The sequence below is a fragment of the Heterocephalus glaber genome, unplaced genomic scaffold, assembly GCF_053883595.1.
Source record: "Heterocephalus glaber isolate CG9 unplaced genomic scaffold, H.glaber_assembly_v1.0 deba00001447, whole genome shotgun sequence".
Taxonomy (NCBI): Eukaryota; Metazoa; Chordata; class Mammalia; order Rodentia; family Bathyergidae; genus Heterocephalus; species Heterocephalus glaber.
In genome coordinates this window covers 11,433,329-11,460,411 of record NW_028258299.1, presented here as the reverse complement: position 1 = coordinate 11,460,411, position 27,083 = coordinate 11,433,329, and the positions used below count along the sequence as shown (strand labels likewise).

Genomic DNA, 27,083 nt, shown 5'->3' with positions numbered 1-27,083 from the left:
CACCCCCATTACTTTTATGGCAAAAGTCTGTAAAACTCTTAAGTGATTCTCTACCAACAATTTTCCCTGTCTACCTCATAAGACACTGCAAGGTGCTTCTTGAAATCACGAGTTTTATGGTCCATGGTTGGATTTGACTTGTCCCTCACTGGGCCACATGCGAAAGGCTCTGAGGCCATCTGGGTGCTTCTGGGAGCTGGGAGTCTAAGGGGTGGGTTTCGTGGAAGGAAGGAAGTCCATCCTGTGGGGATTCTCCTCAGAGGACCCTGAGATAGGGGTTCTTCCTGTCCCTCTTTCTCTCTGTTCTCCCTCCACAATGTGGTGAGCATCTCTGCTTCACCATGGGCTCTCTGCCCTCACATTCTGCTTCACCACAAGCCCAAAACAACAAATGGTCGTGGACTGAATCCCCTAAAACCATTGGCTAAAACAAATCTTCCCCGCTTAAGTAGGAAAGTCTCAGGTATGTCTTCTTCATAGCAACAGACTTTGACTAACACATAAGGCAAGAGTTTAGAAAATTCTTAGTTAAATGAGTTTATTTATTTATTCATCTATTCATTCATTCATTGGTGTTGAGACAGCGTCTCACTACGTAGTTCTGGCTGGGCTTGAACTCACTACGTAACCCAAGATGCAATCCTCCTGCTTCAGCATCCTAAGTGCTGGGATTACAGGTATGCACCATCACACCTGGCTGAACAAGTTTCTCTGCTGCAGAAAATCTCTAAACCTGTAACATGTCACTGATTTACTAAGAGTAGGATATTCAATTCATCACATTCCAAAACTTGTTGAGCATGGAACTCTCACTGAGCATTCTTCCTTTTGCAATACAACTATCTTGGGGGGTGGGGGGGGATGAGTGTTCTCTGGGATTCAGTTTGGAAAGTACTCTATATAAAACCCATTTCGACCATCTATTCCACACTCTGACCATATCCAAGACTGCTACTCCCTAACCCAGTAACAAACCTTCCTGCCTGAGTGTCTGTCTCATGCTGTTCTTTCATGCTGGATTCCCTTTCAACCCTGAGAAACTTCTAGTCATCCTTGAAGACCCAGCTGAAATGCTAGGTCTTCTATGCACCTACTCTGTCTGGAGGGCTCTCCCGAAGCTTCCAGGGCTTCTAGGTATTTTCTGTGGCACAGTTTATGCTGTAGCAGTTACTCCAACAGGAGGCCAGGTCCCTAGAGAGCAGGCTGCACCTCTACATCTTGGTACGATTCACAATACCCAGCAGAGAGCCCCACCTGGCACACAGTAGGTACTTAATAAACACGAGTGCCCACAGCAGTGATGCTGACGTGCATGCCCAGCATTTTCTTCCTTAATTTCCCAGACACTCCTGCATTAGTCCATTTTCTATAGCACAATACCACAGGATAGGTACATGGCAATGAAAAGAAGTCTATTTTGGCTCAGAGTTTCTGTGGCCCAAGATCCAGGGGCCACATCCAGAGATCCCCTTCTCCAGTGCAGAGCACTGAAGGGGCACAAGGCATCAGATGGCAAGAGAAAGGAAGTGCACACATGTGTCTCTACTGGTCTCTCTCCCTCTTTTTGTAAAGTCACCAGGGTTCCATCATGGGGCTTCCAACTCTGATGACATTTTCCAATCCTGGTCAGCTCCCCAAAGCCCAAGCTTAAATGTTATATTCAGATTTCAGCTGTCAACTTCTCAAAAGCTCACAATTCAAGATCCAATTTCAATACATGGAGCCTTGGGGGGCACTCAAATTTGATTTTTCAATTCTAAGATTAATAACAATAAATAGAAAAACTGATGGAGACAGAGATGGAAACAAGGAGAAACAGAGATAAACAGCAAAGAAGGAGATGACTAACCTGATAGTCACCAACAGATCATGATCCAACTAAACAACAGAGACCAGACCATAGAGAGAAGCAGAACCCAGTATTAAGACTGGACCAGCTGCATGGGGCTGGGAGTTTGAGAGGGCTCACTGGAAGTGGTCAGTGTTGCTGACTTGGGACACTGTGCTAGGTACAGCAGTCTGAGAGGGTCCAACCCTCATTTTTATCCCCTAAGCCAACCAGCCCACCCTCGCATCCCCAAACTTTCATCATGTTAGCTGAATTCTGCAGAATTCTATTCCGCAGAATTTTATTTCTGTCTTTTCTTTCTTTTTATGAGACTCCCCCACTGGCATTGTAGATTGGTTGTATGTCAGGTTCAAATAAAATAAAATAATAATAATAAAAGCAAGCTGGCAATTTCTTTCCAAGAGAATATGCTGCATATTGCATGAAATAGAAGCCAGAGGAGTTTTATGATTCCTGAACCAAAACCTTCTCATATCTGAGGACTAAATGGAAGAACAATACAAAGAGAATGTGGCAGAAAAAGAAACCCGAACATTGCCTCTCCAACCTCAGGGAAATGTTCAGGTGATTAATTGGCATACTAGATTGTTCTGTTTTGTTTGTGTGTACACAAGTTCATACCCTGACATGCATTTCATAGACAGAGTGCAGTGCAGGTTTGCAAGGATCTAAATGCACATTTCCTACTGACACTCCTCAGTACAGAATGTCTGGCTGGCTCATGCTCTTAGCCCTACAACACTATGCTTGCCAAGTTTTATTTATATTTTCAAGCCACTTCCCTATCCTGGTAGAGGAGACAATCTGGTCTAATGGGAGCCTCACTGGAAAAGGAGTCCAAGAATTCAGATCCGATTTGTTTTTACAATCTGTAAATTGGGAATGTTCACTAATCCACCTCTAGAATTCAATCACTCACAGTGACTTTATTTTCCCTAAAATAATTGCTGGAAAGGACAGTGACATGGAGATTTTAGCACAGTGTTATCACCCCAACTCCTTTTCACAAAGTGGTAACGTTCAAGAAAGTATTTCCAACAAAAGAGTACAAAAGAAAATATTTTCTTGAAATCCTGAACCCTACCTCTTGCTCTCTAATCCCTGGTTAGCAAAACAAACACAAAAAGAACACATAACCCTTCTTATTACTAACATGGGGAAGGACTTTTATCTCAGTTGAAGATAATGTATTAATAGCAAAGGGACATCCCCTACCACACGACAGGTACTATTCTAAGCACTTTATATTAATTCTGGTAATCTGTATAACAATCCTATGACATAGGCACTGTCACTTTATTGAACGGAAAATGAAAGACAGAGAAGTTGGATGAGCTAGCCATGGCCACAGAGCTTGCCAAGCTGGGGAGTTGAAGTCTGAAGCCAGATGACCCAGCAGCCTAGGTCAAACTTCTTACCACCTCCTATGCTACCTTTTAGTTTGAGAAGTTCTGCTCGCTCACTTCAGCTAGTAACTGATAACACTGATACAGTCTCTGTACTACTGTCTAATCAGTTATTTATGATTAATTAATAAATATTTTCACAGATGCATAGGTAGATGTCAACAGATTCCGACCAATACCTGTTGGAAACTGTCAAAATGCCTGTCCAACGCATCAGCCTGATGCCCTGTTAGCAATAAAGCATCAACCTTTGTGTGTTGTCAACATATAAAGTGGGGACAATCTGTGACTTGCTTCTACAAGAAGTCTTACTATTTCATTTTTGTCCACTGTACAACCTAGCTAAGAAATGGCTAGGATCACTACCCCCTTCAGAGGTGGCCAACCATGTGATTAGGGCAGACCCAGGAACCAGAATGGGTGGGTTTCAATCCTGGTTCCAGGTCTCACTTGCTAAGCAATATAAATACCCAATTGCCAAATCTCCCTGGGCTTCAGATCCCTTACCTACCAATGGGAATGCAAGTGTCTGCTTACTAGGGTCATTTAAAGATTAAGTAAATTAATGTGTGTAAAGTGGTTAGAAGGGTACCTGACACTACTCCATAAATGTTAATGATTCTTATTTTTATTAATATGAGAGGTGACCTGCCAAACATCACAAAGACAATACCTGGATTCAATCCGGCCTTCAAATTCCAAATGCTATCCCCTTTCTTTGACAGAATTCTATCTTACTACTAAAAGTTACCATTGTCTTGAAATCCTCCTCTGTGCCAAAGCACTCAATGATCGGATTTTCACTATAATGTCGCCAAAGACCCACAATGTGAATAATAATTATCCCTGTTTTGCAGATAATGAGCCTGGGGTTGAGAAGTGCTTTATCCTCATTCCCTTAACTAGTGAACATTCTCTGTAGCAGTAAGTCCTGAATAACACTTAAAGTTCCTGACAACACCCTTTAATGTATGCTATTTTCACAGTGCCATCTAAAAGACACAAACGTGATTTTCTTGCTTTGTTTGCTTTATTAGTTTGAGAAGAGGATTAAATCTCAGCAAAAACAAAATGTTTGACTTGAGTAAATTATCAAAATGAAATGCTGGCTCAAATAGATTCTTCATCTGCCTGCAGGGTGGTTGCGAGCCTCAGAAATCCACCAAACGCAGTGTTCAGATGGGTCTTATGAGGTACCCACCCTAACACCCACCCACTGAAGAAAAATTACTCGGGAGGGCAAAGGGGAGCGAAGAAGCATATTCCTCTCTGGCTCTGGGAGGAGAAAATGAACAATAAGTGACAAGATCTCCTCCCTGCAGCCCTCACACAATGGTGTGTGTCTTGCAGATGAGGCGGACTGGGAAACAGCTTGTGAGATAGCTCCATCAACAATAAGTAATTTTTATTCAGATTTTAGGGTCGAAGACAATGCACATGATTACATGTTTCAGATATGCCTATTCAGACCCTAAGCAAACCATCAGAATGAGAACCTACTAGGAAATCGTCCTCTAAATCAGTGTTAGGAAGAGAGGTAACTGCCAAGTTGATGCCTAGGACTGAATTTCCTCCCAAGAGCGGCCCGAGAAGAAGGTAGCAACACGTTTGCTCTTCCTTACCTTGGCCTCTCCTCTGGTCCCCACAGATCCTGCCCGCGTTGCCAAACAGTTACAAGGCAGCCCTTTCAAATCGCTGCGTTCTGAACTTCCTAAACCTTTAAGAGGGCCTCTGTGTATGGAAAAGAACAATAGCGCTTCAAAAGCCATTTCTGTGAGTTCTTCAATACTCCGTTTGAATGCTAGGGTTTCTTTCCGTCAAGGACATCAGCTGACAATTTCTGATTGCTTAGAAGTTGACTTTTATACAGCTTTGATTAGGTCGCCCTTCTCAATGGGAAATCAGGAAAATCTATGATCCCTTTCGGTTTCCAGAATTGTCACCAAGCCTTGTCAGGGTGGGGAGTGGAGGAAGCGGGCAGGGGGGAGCGCTCGCACCCCCTCTAACCTCTCGCCACTCCGCCTGGCCTCTACCATTCAGGGTTCCTTCCAGCACCGCTCATCCCTGAGATAATAAAACCATGGGTGCTAATTCAGGGGGTGGGATGCTGAAAGATTTCCTGAAGACCTATAATTGGCACATAAATGTACAAACGTGAACTGGATAATTAGGGGTTCGGAACGTAAGCCACCTTTAATTTATATGATTACTCGAAAACATGTTAAGTGTTACGAGGCGTCAGCGGAACCCCCTCAAAGCCTTTATTCAAAATCATCAACACAGTGAAAGTGCGTCTCCTGGGCCAGCAGGACCCGAGCGGGAGAGGGCGCAGCGCGGGGAGGACGCTTCCCGGGCCCCGCGCCCGCCGGCGGACGAGAAGCCGCGGCTTTCGCCTCGCCCACCCCGAACTCGGCCTCCGACTGCCGGAGCTCCGGGCAGGCGAGCCTGGCCCCCGTGAGCAGGCGCGCACTCGGCTCTGCGACACGCCCGGGGCTCTCCACTCCGCCCGCGCGCGATCCGGACTCGGCCCGGCGGAAGTGCCCCCACAATGAGGACTTGTGTGACGCCCTGGGGGTTGGGGAGACTTCCCACGGAGCGAGGCGAACCCAGTCTGGGGGCCGGGGAAGGCAGCGGAGCGGCCCCGTGGCATCGGCCTCCCTGGGCAGAAGCTGTCCCTTGTGCCCACCCCCCCCGCCCACCAACACACACAAGAATAATAACAATAATAACAATAATTATTATAATAATAATATAAAAGAAAAAGTGCGAAGAAAAGACGCGCCCTCCCACCAGGGGTCACACTACTACTCCGCGGGGACGCAGCAGGCGAGGACAGCGACCAGCCGCGTTCGGGAACGTACTTAGCACACGCACCCACAGCCCCTTCCCGGCGCGGAGACACGGACGCCCCTCCTCGGATCCCTGACTCCGGTTTTCTCGCCGAATGAGACCCCCGTTTAGGTCTCCTCAAGAAGCCAGACCACGGGGCTTTAAAGTTTCCCCAGTAGGAAAAGAAAAGAAAAAAAAAGGACAAGAGAGCCCCAGGGCGCGCAGGGGTAGGGGGCAGTAGCGGGGTGCCGCGGGCCTGGGCTGGGGTGCGGGGGGTGGGGGCCAGAAGGAGTGCTAGGGTCCGAGGAGCTCCACACCGGCTCTGATGGTGTCCGCGAGGGCTTGGGGTCCCCGGGAAAGATTGCGGCAGAGCCGCAACGCGCCGGGGAGTGGGAAGCGGATCCGGCCCCCGGGGCCTCCAGCGAGGCGGGGAAGCGGTCTGGAGAGCACGGAGCGGGCTCTGGAGTGCAGGGCGATGAGGAGTCGGGGTCGCAGGCGGGAGGGGGCTGAGGGGGTCCGGGCGACGAGCGTCTGGGGTAGGCAAGTCTGGAGAAAGGGTCGCGCGTGGTGAGAAGTAGGGAGAGGAGGAGGGGACCCCGCGGGGAGAAGCAGAAGTCTCCCCTTTCCTCGCAGCAAGTGGGGGGACAGAGCCGAAACTGCTGCAGTCGTCACCCACAGCACCCCGAGCCCAACTCCCGAGAGGCGCGCCTTCACTCTCCGCCGCCCGGCCGGGGACCCTGCCCGCGCGCCCCGCCGCGCCTCACCTCGGCTCGCCCGGAGCATCCTCCTCCGTGCCGCAGCCGCCCGGGAAGCGAATCCCCATGCCCGGCGCGGCGGCTCTCAGGCGCGCTCCAGCCCGGGGAAGCCCCGGCGAGCGCGGAGCTGAGCCCGTCCTCCCCGGGAGCCGGGCCGCGTCAGCGCAGGGGGAGGAGACGCCCGCGCAGACCCGCCTCCTCCTCCCGCGCCCCTCCCGCCGCCGCCGCCGCCGCCGCCGCCGCCGCCGCCGCCGCCGCCGCCGCCGGCGCCGCTCACCTGCAGCACCCGGCCTCACCGCTCCGTCCCACCGGCCCAGGCGCCCCAGAGCTCCGCCGAGTCGCGTCGCAGTGGCGACGGCCAGGGGGGCCGCGAGCGAGCGGGGGCGCTGTGGCGAGTCCCTCGCTCACTCCCCATCCAGGGTGCACAGGGGCGCGGGGGACTGGGAGGGCGAGGCGGGCTTCGCAAAGTACCCAGTGAGTGGCCCACCGTTGTGGGCTTCAGCCGCAGCCCCTCCCGGCCTCCTGCATTTTTCTCTAGCGTCCGCCGTCTCGGCCGAGCCTGTGAACACGCGCACCCCCAAAGAGAGGGAGGTCATCGGGCAACCGCGAGAGCGGAGGCTCCGCAAGCACTTGTTGCCCCCGCGCGCGCGCCGTGGCCGGAGGGGGCGCTCTCTCCCAGCGCCCGAGGCCGGCCGACTCCTCTGGGCTTAACTGAGGCTCCTTGGCGAAGCTGACCCAGGGAAAGGGAGAATTTCGCAGTCCTTCGATGGCTGGGAGTAACAGACCCCTGATCAGAAGCCAGACATCTGCAGGCTCAGACCAGTGCAGTCAATAGCTCCCTACACTCCACCCTTGTCTTACAAAGATCTTCACTTAGGAACATCCCATAAACACGAGAAGACACCACTGAGTCAGTCTGCAAACTCTTCCACTGAGACCGGGCTCACCCTTGTCTCCAGAGGCCAAGTGAGGTGCTGGACTCTAATCAGGAGCTGTCCCAAGGAGAGGAAGGAAGAGGGCAGCAATCATTCCTTAAATAAAGTTTCTTTTATTCTTCTCAGGGGCTCCATTTCTGTCTTCCAGCTGTGTCATAATAATGCTAATGTGGTGGACATGGTCTTGGGTTTGTTTTTTGGGGTTTTTTTCCTTTTTCCCTTCATAGCTTCTGTCGTTCACCCACAAAAATTTAATGAAGCATTTAAGGTTATTACCTTCAGAGTCAATGGGCTAAAAATATTTAGCCTAATGCACTCCTTGTGAAGCCAATAGGTCGGTGGCTGGAACATACAAAGTTACCCAGAGACTCTCACTTCCTCCTTCCGCAAAATTCACGACCCATTAAACTTATTCTGTAATAACAGCTTCTGTACAAATGGAGGCCCTGGCAAACTTGGCTGTCAGGCACCTCCTGAAAAGATAGCAATTTACATAAAGACCAGAAAAATTTGTGAGGTCACTGGCAGGATGCAGTCTGGGGGAATAGTTGATCAGAAGAAACTCCCCAAGGTGGGAGGGAGGGGGCTCCCTCCCCTGACCTTCTCAGTTTCTCTCTACCTCTAGAGTGACCAGCAAGTCTAAGTCTGGGAACTGGGAAACCGGCTCTGGTTTGTCCACCCGAAGTTATAACAGGACAAGTGGCCATCACGCACTCTTCTATACTCTGTGCAGAAGGCTCAGGCTGGTCAACAGCTCAGTGAAAATGAACAAAACTTTTCAGCTTTGTCATCTATAAAAACACATTCCTGAAGTCTGGATCCAGTTCCTGGATGGAGAAATGTTGGAAACTATGGCTGGAATAGGGAGGGTGTAGGACCCTGCCACACAGGTTGGGTGGCTGGAGAGATGTAAGCTGAGGGTAACAGGGCATAGGGCACCGATTCTGCCAGAAACAGTGCAGTTCTCAGTGCTCTGAGAGCAGCCTTGGGCGTCCTCACCATCTGTATGCATTTCAGAACCCTGAATATAAGAGCTGTGGCCTTCACCTGCCCACCACCTTGTTCAGTGGACATTGTGGTTGCACATGTTGAAGGGAATTCAGGACACTGAGCTGGCCAAGTATGGGGAATGTAAGAGTATGTATAACTCCATTCAGCGTTGGACAAAGTCCACCCTGGAAACTGGGCAGATTCCCATGAAATCCGACAGAGGCATCCAGCCGCAGCTGTTTCCAACTCCAAGCTGCAAGAAAGCATGACACACAGATTCCAACTGCACACAGCTGCCCACTGAGGGCCTAGCAGCCTCCTGGGTTAAAGTAAACCAATCCAAAAGGGATGTTTCGTTATTATACTGAATATGTCAAGAAATAACTCATCTAAAGTAAGTGTGGATTTGTTGTTGTTGTTTTTCAAATACCAATGTCATTTTATTAAGTGTGACATAAGGAAAAAAATCAATAAGCATTCTCTTATTGTCTTCTCTGAGAAATACCAAAGTAATAAGAAGAACAGCAAAGATGTATTACTTATGATGTTCCAGGCACACTGTTTCCCATTTAACTCATCTAATCTCACAACAGGTAGGGAGGTGCTGTTATAGATGGAACTGAACATGGACTCTGAAATCTGATGGGCCCCCTTCATCTTTGACAGGTTGCATCCTTTATTGAATTCAGAATCGCATCCTAACTTCTCAACTCAGCAGTGGGAATGGATACTACCATTTTCATGGGGCTGCTGTGAGCCTTAAATGAGGGAGCATGTTGTCACTGAATAAGTCATCCATTAAATACTGGTTCTCTTCCCAGAATAATTCCAAAATAGTTCATTTTAATTCAGCAAGCATTGATGGAGTCCATTCTGTATACCAACCTCTGTGCTAGGCATTGGGAATACTGGTGATGAATTAGAAACAGAACTTGCATTTGAGAAGTTCTGAGTCACCCAAGTAAGAGATATGGGCATGAGTAGCATGCCGATGTGCGAAGTGGCCTGTTGTTGAACCGCATGTAAGTCATCCCTCTGCACTTGGCTCTCAAGTACTCAAAGGCACGCCCTAGCCAAATACTATTCAAAACAGACCCCTGCCTGAAAGCAAAGCCAGTTGTCAGGTAACATAAATCCTACCACCAATAACTACTCCTCCAAAGATGGGTGGGCAAAGTGGATGGAGAGGTGTGTTCTATACGACTTAAAATTCTGTTTATCTCTACAATTATTTCAAATACCCTTCTCATTGGATTGTAATACAATGACTCTGTGGTACAAATTTTGTGATTTTACTTTTCTATAGCTGTATTGAGGTAGAGTTGACAATTAAGTATTATATCTATTTAAGATGTACAACATGATGTTTTGATATATGCATACACTGTGAAATGTCTACTGCAATCAAGCTAATTAACATATTAATTGCCTCACATAGTTACTATTTTTTTGATGAGAGCACTTAATCTTTAGTCTTTAGCTAATTTCAAGTATACAGTACATTGTTATTAAACATACCATGCCATCCACCAGATCTCCAGAATTTGTATCATAACTATAAATGATCACCCTCTGATCCAAATCCTCCATTTCTTCCACTTCCTACTCTCTGTTTCTTTGACTTTAATTTCTTTGGATTCCACATATATGTGATATTATGAAGTATTTATTTTTTCTATGTCTGTCTTATTGTCACAAGTGGCAAGATTCACTTCGTTTTTTTTTTGATTCCCTTCTTTTTTAAGGCCAAATAATATTCCATTGTAGATACATACACCATGTTTTCTTTATATGCACATCTGTTGCCAGACACACACTGATTCTACCATAAATAAGTTTGCAATGAACAAGAGATGTAGATATCTCCTTGAGACTCTGATTTCATTTCCTGTGGATATATTTCAAGAAGTGAGATTGCTAGAACAAGTGATGGTTCTCTGAAGAACCTCCATATTGTCTTCCAAAATAAGTGTATTAACTTAAAATCCCATCAACAGTGTACAGGGCTTTAAATTTTCCTATATCCTTGCCAATTCTTGCTACTTGATGTATTGATAATAGCCATCCTAGCAGGCATGACGTAGTATCTCTTTGCTGCTTTGATGTCACTTCTGATCACTTTCCAGATGCTGGCTGGCCATGTTTTCTTCTTAGATAAAATATCTGTTTGGGACTGTGCTTTGATATTTATTTGTATCAGCTTCTTATATATTTGGCTATTAACCCCTTACCAGGTCTGTGCTTTGTAAGTATTTTCCTCACGTCACGGTTACCTTTCCACCTTGTTGATGGCTCCCTTTGTTGGGCAGGGAGAGGCTATAATTTGAGGTAATCCCACTTGTTTACCTTTCCTGCCCTATGCTTTTAGTGTCTCACTGCAAAAAGTCATTGGGAAGACCAATACCAAGGAGCTTTGCCCTTAGGTTTTCTTTTGTGCTTTAGATCTTGCATTTAAGTCTTTATCCATCTGGAGTTGATTTGTGTGTATGGTGCATGATAATGTTCAATTTAATTCTTCTGTAAGAGAAAACTCAGTTTTCCCAACGCCATTTATTGCTCGTGTCTTCCTTCCCTGGTCAGATATTCTTGGTGTTAAAGATCTGTTGCATATGTATGCGTGGGTTTATTTCCGGGCTCTCTATTCTATTCCATTGGTCTACTTATCAGTTTTGATGACACTACTATACTATTTTAATGGCTATAGCTCTGTAATGTGCTTTCAAATCAAGTAGCCTGATGCCTCCAGGTTCGTCTCTCTTAAGCTTACTTTAGCTATGCAAGGTGTTTGTGGTTCCATATGAATTTTAAGATTTTGCTTCTTCCTGTGAAAACGAGAATTGCAATAGGGATTGCTTTGAATCTGCAGGTTGTTTTGGGTAGGATGGATACTAATAATTCTTAAAACCCAGAAACTCAGAGTGTATTTCCATTTGTTTGTGCCCTCTTTAATTTCCTTCCTCAGTGTCTTGTAATTTCCTCTGTACAGATGACTCATCTCCTTGGTTAAGTTTATTACAAAGGATTTTATTCTTTTTGTGCTATGTTAAATGAAATTGTTTTCTTAGTTTTGGAGTCTTCAAAAATAAATTATTACATAGCAACTGTTTATTAAACAGTCTTTAGTCCTTGCATATGCCAGAAATATGGTCATGTTTCTACACACATAAAGTTCTCAAATTAATATAATTTTATAATGTTTAGTAGAAACCTTCCTACCAAGCTTACAAGAAACATCATATGCTCAAGGTATACTAACATAGAGAAGGCAGAAAATTTCAAATGTTAATAGTCAACAGATAACCTTCTTATGGCTCCTTTTATTTAAGTTCATGTTCACATTCAGATCCTGTATTTTGCGAAGAAAATTCTACTTGTTTAGTTTTCATTTTTTAATGACCACATACTCTATACTAAGCACAATGCCAGGACTGGAAAAGAAGAAAACAAGAAAGAAAATTTTGCCCTTAAACATATTATATTGCATTGAGAGAAGTGCTATGATAGTGCCATGTGCAAGATGCTAATTGAACACCATATGGGACATTCAACCCAGGGTTAGAAGTTACAAATACTTCATGAAGAAAATGGCATCATTCTAAAAGATAATTGGCTAGACAAGTGAATCAGGGAAAGTTATTTCAGGCCAAGAGTTTGGGAGAGGGGGTACAGAATGTGAAAAAGGCTAAGAAGAGATTTCTCTGCGAAGGTGATGATAGTTAACTTAGAAAATCAAGTGTAATCAAATTATACAGGATCTTGTTTGCCATGTTCAGGACGTTGGGAATTAAGGTGAGAGTTAAAAGACCCACTTTTTAAAAAAAGAAACAAATATTTTCCGATCCTTACATCAACCACATTTCAAATACTCTTCTTGTATACCACAGACATCAATAAAATATCCAGTTGCTACTGCTCCTGTGGTGTTGAAAAAGCAATGAAAAATATTTCTGTGGGCTTCATGAAAATAGAAGATCCCTTACTTCATGGTACTGGCCTCACTAGAGTCCATGGAAAGGTTGTAGAGCAATATTACTAAACTTGACTCTGGTTTACAGTAGCTATAAATAGCATGCCTTTCATTTTTCTGAGGAGGAGGTGGAGGAGAGTAGCAACACTTGGGATTGTATTTATGCCACCAATCTGCTCATTTTAGCAAAATGCACAATAGAAACAAAGTGGAGAGCTTCAGTGACTGTCAAAGGGCTCTTATGTTCCAATACAACCCCCCAATTCTTCCCTTATAGAGTGGAGCTTAAGTTGACGTTAGTGCTTGAAAATAGGAGTAGACTAAAAGGCATCAGAAAATGTTCCACTTCTGATACCTGCGGATGGTAAGAAGCAGAGAAGAAGCAGCAGAGCCTTTGATACAGCTACCACTTTCTCTGAAACAACACTTGTATTTCATTGACACATCCCCATACCCAACAATGTTTTTTCTCATTTAGTTCTGATAGAGTTGACTCTGCCCTCAACTTCAGGAACAGACAGGTGCCTTGACCACAGTTTGGAGATGATCAAATGGTTGTACTGAGACTTTCAATAGAGCAACTACAAAAAATACTTTCACCTTACTATAGTACAGGAAATGACTAACCCTACAGATACAGGGGCCTACTCCATGGAAAAACCCCTGAGAGAGTGAAGCTAACAGAGCAGGGGAGGAAGAAATGCTGAAACAAAGATTTGAGAGGACTTTGTTGAAGAAATTTGATTTAACTTTGCCTAATGCCAGCTACCCTCTTCTTTTAGATTTTTCTGTTATATGAGCAAATATATTTCCTCTATTATTTAACATAGTGTGAGTTGTTGGGGTTTTTTTCACTTTCAAACAAAATAATTCTAATATATTGTGTTATTTTATTTAGTTTCTATACATTATCTAATTTAGTACTTAAAGCACTCCAGAAAGGTATTTTTTTTTACTTATACACGGTCTTCTTCTAAGAAGAGCTTGAACTCATATTTTACAGATTATAGATAAACTCAGATTGGTTCAATATTTTTACCTGAAGTTACACAGCTAGTCAGACATTTGAAAAATGAAATTTAAAATGCACATCAGTCCAACCCAAACTACTTAGCAACAGGTTAAACATAAATTCTACAAGACTTCTTCACTAAAACTTAAAAATTTTTGATGAAAACAATTAAAGGAGACCTGCACCAAGGTGGAGAGGCATACCATGTTCATGGTCCAGAATACTCAGTATTGATAAAATGTCAATTCTCCCCAAATTGAAAGACACATTTAGCACAGTTATGATAAAAATCCCAGCATAGTTTTCAGAAAATTGGCAAACTAATCCTAAGATGTATATGGGAGTGCAAGGGGATTTAAAATAGCCAAACAATCCTAAAAAAGAAAAGCAAAATTAGTTTATCCTACCCTGACTTCAAGACTTATTCTGAGTTGTAGTAATCAAGACAATATGAAAGTAGTAATGCACGGAGATACATTAATTAATGGAATAGAATAAAGAACTCAAACATATATTCAGCCACTTAATTCTCTCCCCACCCCCATCTGTAAATGTGTCAATGCAGCTCAACAAGGAAAAGCAACCTTTTAAATGTGGTATGGAAATAACTGGATAAATATTTAAAAGTGCTCAATTCCCTTCCCATATTATATATAAGACAAAAAGTAATAGCTAAAATGATAAAAGTTCTACAGGAGAAAGAGACAATATCTTTGTGATTTGGAGGTAGACAGTTTCTTAGAAAAGATACAAAAATCAATGACCACAAAATAATAAGTTGGATTAATCAAAATTTAACACTTCTGTTGAACAAAAGACAACATCACAAAAACCAAATGGTAAGCCACAAATCTGAAGAAAATAGTCATAATACATATATCTGACAAAGGATTTAATCCAGAAAACATAAAATCTTACTAATTAATAATAAACACACACAAGAAACCTAATTAAAATGGATAGAAGACAGAATAGAAGCTTCACAAAAAATAAAATATATGAATAAATATATGAAAATGTCCTCAATGTCATTAATCATTAGAAATACACAAATAAAACCATAATGAGATACCACTTCACACTGACTAAAATGGCTACAATTTAAAAGTCTGACAATTCTAAATAATTGGTGTGGTGAAGGTATAAAATGGTTTTAACTTTTGAAAAATTACCTGGCACTTTGTTATCAAGTTACACACACACACACACACACACACACACACACACATTTTTTTAGTTCAGATACTTAGGTATTTATTTCTCCAAGGCCTTTACCCAAGAGAAATCAAACATTCACACATACACACATATACATTTGAAAGTTCATTGCAGCTTTATTCATAATAGATCAAAATGGAAATAATCCAAATGCTTATGTACAGTAAAATGGTTAAATAACTTGTAAAATATTCATAGAGTAAAGTACTACTAAGCAAGAAATATATGACTGAGATATGTAGCAAAACATGTTGAATGAAAGAAGAGAAGCCAGTCCCAAGAGAGGACATTATTAGCATTTCATCCATGTAAAAATCAAAAATAGGCAAAATAAATTAACAAAGAGAAAAATTAGAATACAAGTTTGCATCAGTGGAGAGGATTCCCTGGAAGACATGCAAGGAAGTTTCTGGAATAATCATATCTTTTTTGGAATGTTGCTTATACAGGCAAATAGGTTTGTCCAGAACTGCTCTTCAGATCTGTCTTTCAATACATGTTTATTTTACCTCAAATTCAACATTATGAAAAAGACCACACAGAGACATGAGCAGCCAACTAGCCCCTACAACTGTTGTGTGCCCTAGTCTATTATGGTCCAACTCAGATATTTATGCTCATAGTGCCAGTACTGAGAAAAATAGCATATTCTCAATATAATAAGAGTGCCGTGTCATGCACAACTCTACAGGTGTGGACAAAGTGTGCATTAAATTACATGAACACAGGAATGGCTGGATGAAAATGGAAGCACCCTCCATAAAAAGAAGGCACAGTCCATGATGAAGTAAATGTCACCTGAAGGAAAAGAATGTTCTGGAACAGAACATGGACTCCATGGCTTGGAAGGGATTTTTATAGAGAAATTCAAGTGTCAGATGGTAAAAGTGAATGGAGAATGGGTCTTAAGCAGTAAGACCTTTAGGTTCTCATCCCAAATCCTGATATTTTAGGATTCTTTAAAGAGTTTTGTCCATAAGCTCTGATGCCATCATCACATTTCAGATGGGTTCTTCTCCTCTGTCCCCCGAAACCAATAAAATGGCAACAACTCTACGCTGGAGGTTATAAGCTGCATGGTTGAATTCTCATGATAACCTCATAAGGAAAAGTCACCACTCTTTCTTCAAAGCATACTGATGCAAATCACACTTTCTAAAATATTTTTTAAATAAAAAAGAGTGTAATTGCTCATTGAATTGTAATATGAATGCAAATTAACTTACTGTAATTATACTGTGCAATTTTCTACTTTAAAAACTTAGAAAATGGAAGAGCCCTGATAAGTAATTTGAACTGTAATTCTTCATTGTGTTCCTTCATTATGCAATGGTTACCACAAGCAATTTGCTCTGTTTTAAGGTAAAATGTTTTTAGTTCATACCTTTACATTAGCAGGACTCAAATAAGGCCATTCCATACAGATAGATACCTGCCCCTCCCTGCTATTTCATGGAGAAATAATCAAGATGAAATTAATACAGCATAGGGAATCTATAAAGAATTCTTAATATATTTTCATTTTGGAAACTTTACCATATCAGTTGTCTTTCTATCCTATGTTCCCAATATTTTTAAACAATCAGGGAGTTATATGAGTCAGATTATCAGCGTTCATGACTCTAGTATAGAAGTAAAGACAAAAGTGTTCTAGTCCCATCCCTGCCACTAATTAATTGTGTGACCTTCCTTCCCTATGCCGGACCTCATTTTCCTCATCTGTAAATTGAAAGACTGGGCTTGGTGATTCCCAGCTTCCATCCCAGCCCTTACAGATTGCTGGATAGTCACACTCCTCTTTGCATTGTATAAGCACCTTGAGTGACAGCAAATGAATTTCATATTTAGAATTAATGACCATCTTTATGAGCCAGAAGCCTTTTAGTTCAGGCATTCAGTGCTAAAGAATGTCTAACACAAAGATCATCGTGAAGATGCAAATGTAAAAAAAAAATAATTACCCATTTTCATGCTAATAATAATTTGCATGTACAGTTTTCCCTATGTAGATCCTGTTAACTACAAGTAGTTGATACAATGAGCTGGAGGACTTCATTAGGGGCACAGTGGAAAGAGAGTGCTAAGGCTTGGAGTCATGGTACTTTGGTTTGGTTTTTCTTGTGGTTAATTGGGCCTTAGGAATTTTATCTCTTAGGTGCAATGTCCTCAGCTACCTCCCTGGAGGTTGTGAGGATTGAACACATAATGAATGGAAGGGTATTTGGTCAGCCATATTTGTAAATGTTTTATTTAATCTTCTCAACAACCCCTTGAAGTAAGTCCTATTATTATATCTATTTTCCTGTGGGAGAAAACAGAGGAAGAGAAGTTCAATAACTTGATCAGGGTCACAGCCCAGGGTCCAGGGAGACAGTAACATCCTTTCATCTTCCAGATTCCCGTGATTATGTGTTTAGTTGTTTTATATTCTTGACATGCATGATCTTCACAGAGATTTAAGCCTGCTTTGGTTGCAGGTTTCCTTACTTTCTATCAAAAGCATGACATCAACTTGGTAAAGAGATTTTAAAGACACAATGAAGTCACAAATGGGAAAATTTACAAGGCTACCCAAGCATAAGATTTAATACTCATAATGGTAACAATAGCTGATGATGGGCAGCGAAGGAGGAAGTGAGCACTTTTCAACAAACATCATGCTGGAATTTCATGTAGATCAAAAGTTCCTGCTAGTGATAAAAATACTGGATCATTCCTCTGCTTCCTCATGTCCCCTTATCATCTTCTTCCAGCCGCACACTTTTGTGTACCCCCTGATCCAACCACACCAGTTAGGGGACCTTTTCCTGACCGCACCTTTCCCTTGCTCTTGCTCTTTCCTCCATCAGCATTGCCCTTCCCACCCTCCCTCTCCGCTCCCATTTGCTGAAATCCTTCTCAATCTGCAAAACCTAGTTTAAATGAAACCTCTTCGGATCATTCTTTCTTTTTAGCTTCCCTTATATATCGTATTTACTTAAGTTCTTAATCCCTACTATGTGTTGGAGCCATTTTCTACATCTCTGGCTCCCCCTTTGAGATTATAATCTCTTAGAATAGAGGCTAAACTCCTTAGAAACTGCCAGGGGAAGGGGTTGTCTGCAACATCCACCACTGCTCTAATGTCTGTCTTGATTCAGCCAATGTAACCATAATTCCACCACTGAACAATAGCTGTCATAAATACCCGAGGAGCATGGAAACTCTTTCTGATTAGGAACGACCAGACCATGATCCAGTTAGTGCTTATGAAGAAAGACAGGAGAGAGGAGGCAGAGCAAAGAAAGAAAGAAGGGGAAACAGAAGAGAAGAGGGGCCAGGGATTTAGCTCAGTGATTCCACTGCCAGCCTCACAAGCGCAAGGTCCCGAGTTCAATCCCCAGTATCAAAAACTACAAAAATAAAAAAAAAGAAGGGAAGAGAAAGCAAAGAAGGAAGGGAGTGTGTGTGGCATGGTCTTGCCCACCTTTTAAAAGGAAAGAATGGAAGAAGAGAGGGAGGGAGAGAGAGAGAAGAAGGGAGAAAAGAGGCTTAGGGAAAGTTGTTAAAGGATCCTAAAGCAAACTTCTCCACAGCTTTTGCCTGTCTTCCTATTATATTTCCCCCAAAATAAGACCAGTTCTTATATTAATTTTTGCTCCAGAATATGCAGTAGAGCAACACAGCTGTCAGTGATTTTATCCCATAAATTCTTCACCCAAGTCACAACCTCTCCCACACTGGGCTTCCCAAAGTTCCCATTAAATCAAGGGTAAATCGAAGACTTGTAAGACAGGAGTGGCAACAAAAATGATGACAGTTAATAATGACGATCCACACAGAAGTGACAAAAAATTGCGGGCATCAAAATTCAGAAAATGTTACTTAATTTCAAGTATGTTGTTACAACGCATGATGTATTCAAGTATTGAGATTTATGTTAGACACAACTGCTTCTGCTCATTGTCAAGTGCACACATTATTCCTCCGTTGTGTCTATCCTCCAATTGGTCATTCAGCAATAAGTCTCCAATTCATCTGTTTACATTGGTGTTTAACCTCTCATCCAAAGGCTCCCGCTTGGGTATTTGCAAATACTTGGTCATAATTAGTGTTATCATTTATTTTAAGTATTAAGGTCAATAATATTATTTATTTATATTTAATTATATATTATTACTATTTTATAATTCAATACATCCATTGCATGTTGCAACAAACAGACCAAATGTATTGGTCTGGCAGATGATTTTAACTAGGGCTTATATTATAAGCATCCGAAAAAACTCGTAGGGGTTATTTTCTGGCTAGGTCTTATTTTTAGGGAAATAGGTCATGTCCAGGAAGAAAGACACGGTCAACCTTATAACAGGTCAAAAGATCTTGTTAGATTCCTGTTAGGGTAATTAGAAGTATAGAGTCTCTCCTAGATGTGTCCCAGTTTGCAATATTACTATAGGTTTATAAACAGAGTATAAAAGATGAATAACATGATGATACAATTTGAAATTAAAGCCTAATTTCCAATATTAGTTTTGATAGTATGGTGGTATGAATTCGAGTGAGGCCTCTAAATCTTAGCTGAATTTATCTGAAATAGTGAGGGGGATAAAAATAACTATAATGTATGGATGATAGTGAAGTCCAGCGTCTATTTTAATTATTAATATAATAGTTTTCAAAGTTTGTCATACTACTTCATGTATGGTAGCTTTATGAATCTGTGGCTGTCAGTAGTAGAGGTTGCAGTAGTGATCACCAATTTGGGCATGGACTTCAGTCTTTGATTCACTCAGCTGTCTCCAGAGAAGTTACCATTGGGATAGTAAGTACCCATATTCTACAGTAAAACCACGGGAGACTTTGGAGACACCATTGCCAATCCTGGTACTCAACTTTCCAAAAATAATGACCTTCATCCTGCTAGAGAAGGCTGCTGTGTTTATTTTATTATATAAGAGAGCTTATTGGCCTACAATCAATAACTAGTCACTGATTATAAAATCCCAATGTTTGCCAACATTTCTTGGGGGGCATATTATAGCAGATCAAATTCAAGGTTATCCCTGTAAAAAAGTTACTCACATGCTCTTGCACTCCCATGTTTTTCTGAGTGGCAGTGAAAGAGAGGCACAACTGCTATGTCCAGAAATGCCAATGCCCCTGGGCTTTAATCAAGGAACAGTCCTGTCCCTTAAGTGACAATTGCTACATGTGTATGGATGGAAACTGTTTTGATAACTGCTAATTCAGGTGGTCAGAAGAATTGAAGGATTGGGCCAAATGTTTGTAGTAAACATATCACTGTTCTTAGCAGAAAGCCTGAACAATATATCCAGCATATCCTTACTTTAGATATGTCCTTCTGCTCCTTCACCTACTCCACCACCTGTTGGAGAACACTCCAACCCAACCACCACTAGGAGTGAACCTTAGCAAAGAAGAGCTTGAGATCTTGGGTGTTCATTTAAAAATACAATTCACCGAGTCTGTTATAGGTACGTAATCTTATGTCCAGGACAAAGTTAACATATCTTGACAAATTCTAAAAGGAGACACTTAGTCTTTGGGAAACTTCCCTGTGTGGATTTACACAAGCATAACATTTATGCCATTCGGGGATGTATGAGTCTGGTTGTGTGGCTTGATCTGAGATGGTCACATCCTGTTGAACTGAGTGTGTAGTAGGAAGACTTGGGTCACAAGAAGGATCGAGATACTACATACTGTGATCCAAGGGCCATTGAAAAAGAGGCTGTTGAGAGCACAGGCATTCGGGTCCTTCTTTCTCCTTGAACACATGTTCTATCATATGTCCGGATGTTTTCCTTGAGCTTCTTGGTCTACATGAAGCTCCCTTCCCTGCCATTTTACCTACCTGAATGCTTCCAATACCAAACCATATGCAGATTCTTGACGCCCTACCCACCTTACCCCAACTCTGATGCTGACATTATCCCTTGCTCTCTTACCTGCATTTCTTATTCACATTATAACCAACACCTCCGATTACGATCATTTATTTAATGCCTGCCCTTCCACCACACTGGAAGTCATCCTGGCTCCTCTCTGCTTCGTTTCCCTGTAGCCAGGCCTTTGCCAAGCCATGCCAATTCTACCTCCCATGTGTACTTCCAACTCTTTCTCGTCCATCGTCTCTCCTGTCTTCACCCTGAACCAAGCCATAACAACCCACTGCCTCACACTTTCTTTCCCCTGCTTCACTTTGCTTTTGTATAATACAAAAGATTCCAAATATTAATGCAGTAACATTTTTAAAACATAATTCAGATTCCAAATAATGTTATGTCTTAAACACACTAATGGCTCCTCATTGCACTTAGATTTCTAGAACTTTGATGAAGATTTTCTAGACCCTCCATGATCTAACCCAGCCCTACATACCCTATTTTCTTTCTGCTCTAGCCAAAGTGGCCTTGAGTCATTTCTGCAAGTTCCCACCTCCAGGCTTTGGCAAATAATGTTCCTTTTGCCGAGATGACCTTGCCCGCCCTCCAGCAGCTTCTCCCAAAGATCCAGCTCCAGCTGACCCAGGCATGTTCAGCTTAAGTGTCACTTGCTCAGAGAGGTCTGACCCTGCTTCCACATGCTCTGTGATGTCCTTTGGTTATAAGGGAAGATCTTGCAATTTCGCTTTGTGGACTTGATTACAACTTACAACTGCTTTTATGACTATATCTAAAATATAAATTACAATTATGTTTTCACTTAGTGTACGGTTCCCCCAGTAGACTATAAACTGCACAAGGGATGTTTTTTCTTTGCTTGTTGTTTTTCTGTTTGTTTAGTCACTATGGCATACTGAATGGTGGTGACTCAACATGTACATCCATGTCCTAGTTCCTGGAATCTGTGACTGTTACCTTACTTATTTGGAGAGTCCTTGCCAATCTAAGTAAGTTAGGTTGTTGAAATGAGGAGGTAACCTTAGATCTTACAGGTGGGTCTTTCATCAGTTGCAAGTGTGCTTCAATGCAACACACAGAGGAGACACTTGAGGACAAGAAGGCAGTGGCTAGACAAGGACAGAGGTTGGAATGACACGGCCACAGCCGGGAACAGTAGTAGCCATCGGAAGCTGGCAGAGGCAAGGAAAGATCCCCCCATAACACTTTCAGAAGGCGCAGAGCTGTGCCAACACATAATTTTGGAATTTTGTCCTGCAGAATTATCACAGGATAAATTTCCTTTGCTTAAGTTAGCAGATTTGTGATAATTTTTTTCAGTTGCCCTACAAAAACTACTACTATCTGTGTATTCTTAGTGGTGGTCAGTAACTATATGTTAAATAAATGAATAAATACACATTCAGTAAAGAAAAGTCATACACCTTCCTCCTTATCATCAGAACTTCCCACAGTGAATAGAAATTGTACTAAACTGTATTGAATTGGAATTCTTCTCACAAAAAGTAGGCATGTAACATCTTTAGAAGTTACATATGCAAAGGAAACAAAGAATAAACTAAGCAAAGTCTCCCTTTCATAAATGAGAATAACAGAATTGAGAAAGGTTATCTGACTAACCCAAGGTCACACAGCAACCTCAGGCTGGGAGAAGTTGCTTATATTTATATAATTCCCATATCGGCATCTACTATGGGATGTTCTCCAAATACAATCACATCATTCTAATTAAAATCATTTAGTATGTTGCTGCTATCTGTAGTCAAAGACACCAGCATTCATTGTTATAAAGCTAGTTAGTATGTGTAGGTCTGCACTGATAATGAAATAAATATTGAACCAAATCCCAAGAATTGTAAGATAAAAAACTTTATCCATTCAAATTCCAAAGAATCCAGGAGGGAATATCAACCTTAGATAGACATTTACTATTACATTTTACTTGATTTAATTATGATTTCATTTCTGGTATTCAAATATTTAAGCAGCTTATCAGGCATTATCTTTTAATTTAAGAATTTACTGAAAAATATATTAAAATGCATAGAATAAACCAAATCACTTCAGAACTAAGGCCTTTCCCACTTAATTTCTGACTTAGGGATAACTCCACTTGAGGAGATTCTAATAACTGGCTTAAGTTCGATGCATATTACATTGTGCATGGCAGAAAACGTGCCATTTGTTTCTATCAATATGAAAGAAATGTCTTCAGTCAATCTTTTTGTTTCCTTCTCTGAACAATATAGTCCTGGAAAGCAGTATATCTGTATTTATTTTACATGTATAATTTTATGATGTCACTTACCCTATAGAGACACTTAGGCATAAATTTAACAAGTATTAATTGTAAGCCACATCATTTGGCTACAAAATTCATGTGTTTTTTTGCTATTTTGTCCCAAATGTTTCCACCTTCAGTGCAGATGCACCATTAACCTAAGTAAATATCTGCTTACAATGAACTATATGCTGATAGCTAGAATTCAGCCTATTATTTCCTTTATTGTTATTTTCTGTGACTAAATCTGGACAATGCAGTTGTGGCTGGAGGATCCAGAGGTGGTTTATTCAAATTCCCAGCTCCAGATCTGTTCTTAATAATCCACACCTGTGCAAGTTTATGCATTATATCCTTAAGTATGCTTGAGGCTGGAGCCTCACTGACAAAGTCCCTACTTTTATCACTTGTAGGTTTATTTATCCCAAACTTTCCCAAGCAAGTGCTCTCTGTGTGAATGACATACTGCACTGGGGCATGGTGATAGAGGAATAAAAGATCTATCACAAAGAAACTCACAGAATAATGGGAGAGAAAGATAAACAGATACTTTTGCAAAATAGTGTATCAAGTATTATAGCAGAGATGGCCACTGATTCTTTAAATGCCTTCTCCTCAGAGAGAGAAATGTGGATTGTGGGAGTGATGTGTGAGGCTTCTAAAGCCAGAGGATTGTGAGTTTATTCTGGCAGAGGTCAGCCGACAGGCACTGGCCCACCAGACTTCTTCCTAATCAAAGGGTCTCTCCAACTCAATCCCTTCCCAGTGACACCAGTCACTCTGTTAACATTCTCAAAGAGGTTCCAAGGACAAAATCCTTGTGAAGATTTATTGCTCTCTGGACAAGTATGTGGCCATGGCCACATAGTCATATAACCATGGTTGCTTTATTTGTGCTCACATTTGAACTCTGTTTGTAACTGCCTCGATATATTCATTCAATTTTAGAGGCAGGTTTGCTCCTTTTGCAAGCTTTATTTTCAGAGGGGTCAATAAAGGACCAGATTCCCAGAGAAAACTATTGTATAATGGTTCCCCAATATGAAACCAAATCTGATTATACTATGCCTCTATTTCAGATCCCTTTACAGCCCCCCAATGCCTATGGGAGAAAATAGAGTCTTTCATCAGCCAGCCAGGCCCTTCATGGCAAGCCGATGCTCCCCTACCCCGTGGTAGCATCTCTGATTAAGATTCCCCACATAGTAACAACTTGCCAGAAAGAGATCCTTCAGGTTGTGGGCAGAGGAGTCATGGAAGGGCTCTTGGTGGAGAAGCGATAACATTTGATCTTCACTTTAGGAAACCTGTACTATATTCCTAGCATGGAACAACTGTGGAGGTAAAATTCATGTATGACTCAACTTGCTACCTCAAGACCTTTCTAGAGCGAGATAGCCCATCAGTTAATAGAGTAAATAATAAATAAAAATGTTCATTTAACCTTTTCCTATAAAAAAAAAAACCCTACAAAGATACCCACTATATTTACTGTTACTTCTGTAAAAATGTGAATATGAAGGTTTGTAGACAGCTTTCCTGAGTCATCCCAGTGACACCATAAAGTATTCTCAGGAAACCAGGAGCCTTGACAAATCTTAAATAGCGTGATCACCCAATAGTCTGAAAGTAGCACACTGTAGGTCTTGTGTGGACAGGTGTGCAGAGGTGTATGTGTGAACAAGTGCTTTGCTGTTGTCATACTTTTTTGTATCCATTTACCATCCACCCCTTGAATTTAGATGTCGATTCTTTTTTTTTTCTATTGTGTATAAAACTTTTTTAAACATACAAACCAGTTAACCACTGACACCAACTAATCTTTCCAATAAACTAGTTACATAAAGCAAAAGCAAAAACAAAAACTAAAAACCCTCCAGCAACTTGGAGAGTTAGAGTCAAAATAATCCAATCTGTAACTAACAACATTGAAGTATTATATTATTATATTGAATAAATAATCATCAGATTTTTCTCCATTTATGGATTTATTAATTCAATAAATATTTTTGAGCATTTCTTCTGTTAGGCAACAAAGAACAAATTGTTGACCAAGACATTGTTCTTGCCTTCAAGGAGAAGAGTATGTCCATTTATTTTGAAGGTTGATGAGCATGAAATAAAAAACAGTTGGATACAATTTGACCTGTCATATTCCTTCATTCCCTCAAGCCAATCCCTACACACACACACACAATGACAGACACTCTCACACACTCAATGAGAATATGCCACGCTGTTGATTTCAGTCCTAGTTTAAGTTCATCTATGTTATGCTCTAAATGTTGGCTGCAAACCTGAACTCCAGGGTCATTTTTCCATATCACAGTGTTGGGTGTGGCTTAACTTTCAACCTAGATTTTTATTCTTGGTCATCAACAGCATTTCAGTTTGTCTTGGATAAATACTCTGATCCATCTGATCTGAGATTCAATGAACCTTACTGTCAGGAGGAGAAGGACAAGTCCCATGCCATCCTGTTATGATGCCATCATAAGACCTGCCACCATAAGAACATTTAGAGCTAAATGGGTGCACAGTGAGGGGATACTCTTAAGTGAAATAAATAGGACACACATGTGTAAATACCAAAAAGTTTCTCTAGTGTGAGAAACTGAAAGTGTAACTAAGGACTAAAAGGTGTAATAGATAATGTGAAATAGGAAGAAAAGGGGCAAAGGGGAAGGGAAAGTGGGAGGAATAGGGGAAAGGAAAGAAGGGGATGGGATTAATATAAGAAAATTTTAAAATGGCATCAAAGTCTTTGAAAATAGGGAGGGGGTGGAGGGTTGAAGGGAGGGCAGGGGAAGGGGAAAAAGATAGGAACCAAGACAGATTACATAAAGGTACAAATTTCCAATGATGTACCAATAAAAACTGATAAAATTAATTTAAAAACAGAACTGCAACTTTCAGAGGAGAAATGTATAAATGTATTAAGTATGATAGAACAAGTCAGCATTCTTCTTGTTCTGTGATGTTACAAATGCATATATTACAATAAAATAGTAACTAAAATCCTAATCCACATTGGCACCACATCAATAGAGGTCCTCACTCCTTTCTTTACAATTTTATTCTCTTTTGGCCCCGATCTTATAAGTGATTCCCAGTGGATGAATGATGGTGGATTATTCAGATACTTTAAGAGACACTTTGCTGATCTCACCCATGGCTGGGAAGGTCTTTCTGAAGGTCATTTCGTACGTTTCTAAACCCATCTTAGAAAATGCAATTTTTGAGGTCACTGGCTGTATCTGTTAGTTTGGTTTTATTGATTCTGGAATTTTAGTGTTAAATATATGGCAGGCTCTGTATGAGACTACCAATTATATAGCAGCCTACAAGGCGGTTATGATTCCTCCCTCAGTGTAAGAGACCATGTTGGTTTAAACTCACACTAAAGTTTACATGACATGGAATAGCATTATATGAATAAAGCTCTTGAGGGGCCAAGAGGAAAGTACACTAGATCCTGAATTAAGGGAGTCATGGTAGAAAGAAATGTGGTTATGAAAGGAGAAATTGCCAACCCAATAACTTACCTTATGGTGGGCCATTTGCGCTATATATATATATATATATATATATATATATATATATATATATATATAAAATTTATGGCTGATAAGAAGAGTAAATTTGAAATCAGAATCCTGGGTTCTTTACTACTTGGGCTTTATTACTTTGGGGTTTGTTACTTAACTGTGTGGCTCTTAATAAAGCACCTACTCTTTTAAGGAGATTTAAATTACTTGTTTATAAAAAGGACTAAGAGTTCTGGCCTATTCCCTTATAGCTTCGCAAGGAAGATAGGCTATGCAAACAGGAGGTGTTAACAAGGGCCGAAGCATGGTTTTACCATGGTAGGTACCCCAATTACCTTCAACTCATGAATGAAACAAGTGCAATCCGGGGGAAATGATTTAAAATTA

General features: G+C 41.4%; 1 protein-coding gene across 13 annotated transcripts in view; it reads right to left on the bottom strand.

The window, feature by feature from the left end:
- Dab1 (DAB adaptor protein 1) overlaps positions 1 to 27,083 on the bottom strand; it is a 1,105,478-nt gene that overhangs the window by 392,146 nt on the left and 686,249 nt on the right. For 2 of the 13 annotated variants that reach the window (XM_004869618.4, XM_087214677.1), the window contains exon 1: positions 6,849 to 6,997. The exons of 9 other annotated variants lie outside the window; for them this stretch is intronic. The gene's annotated coding sequence lies outside the window, so the exon portion shown is untranslated. Of the gene's footprint in view, positions 1 to 6,848; positions 6,998 to 7,116; positions 7,187 to 27,083 lie in introns of those variants that run through there. 2 more of the 13 variants (XM_087214671.1, XM_087214669.1) reach the window with 2 other exon arrangements.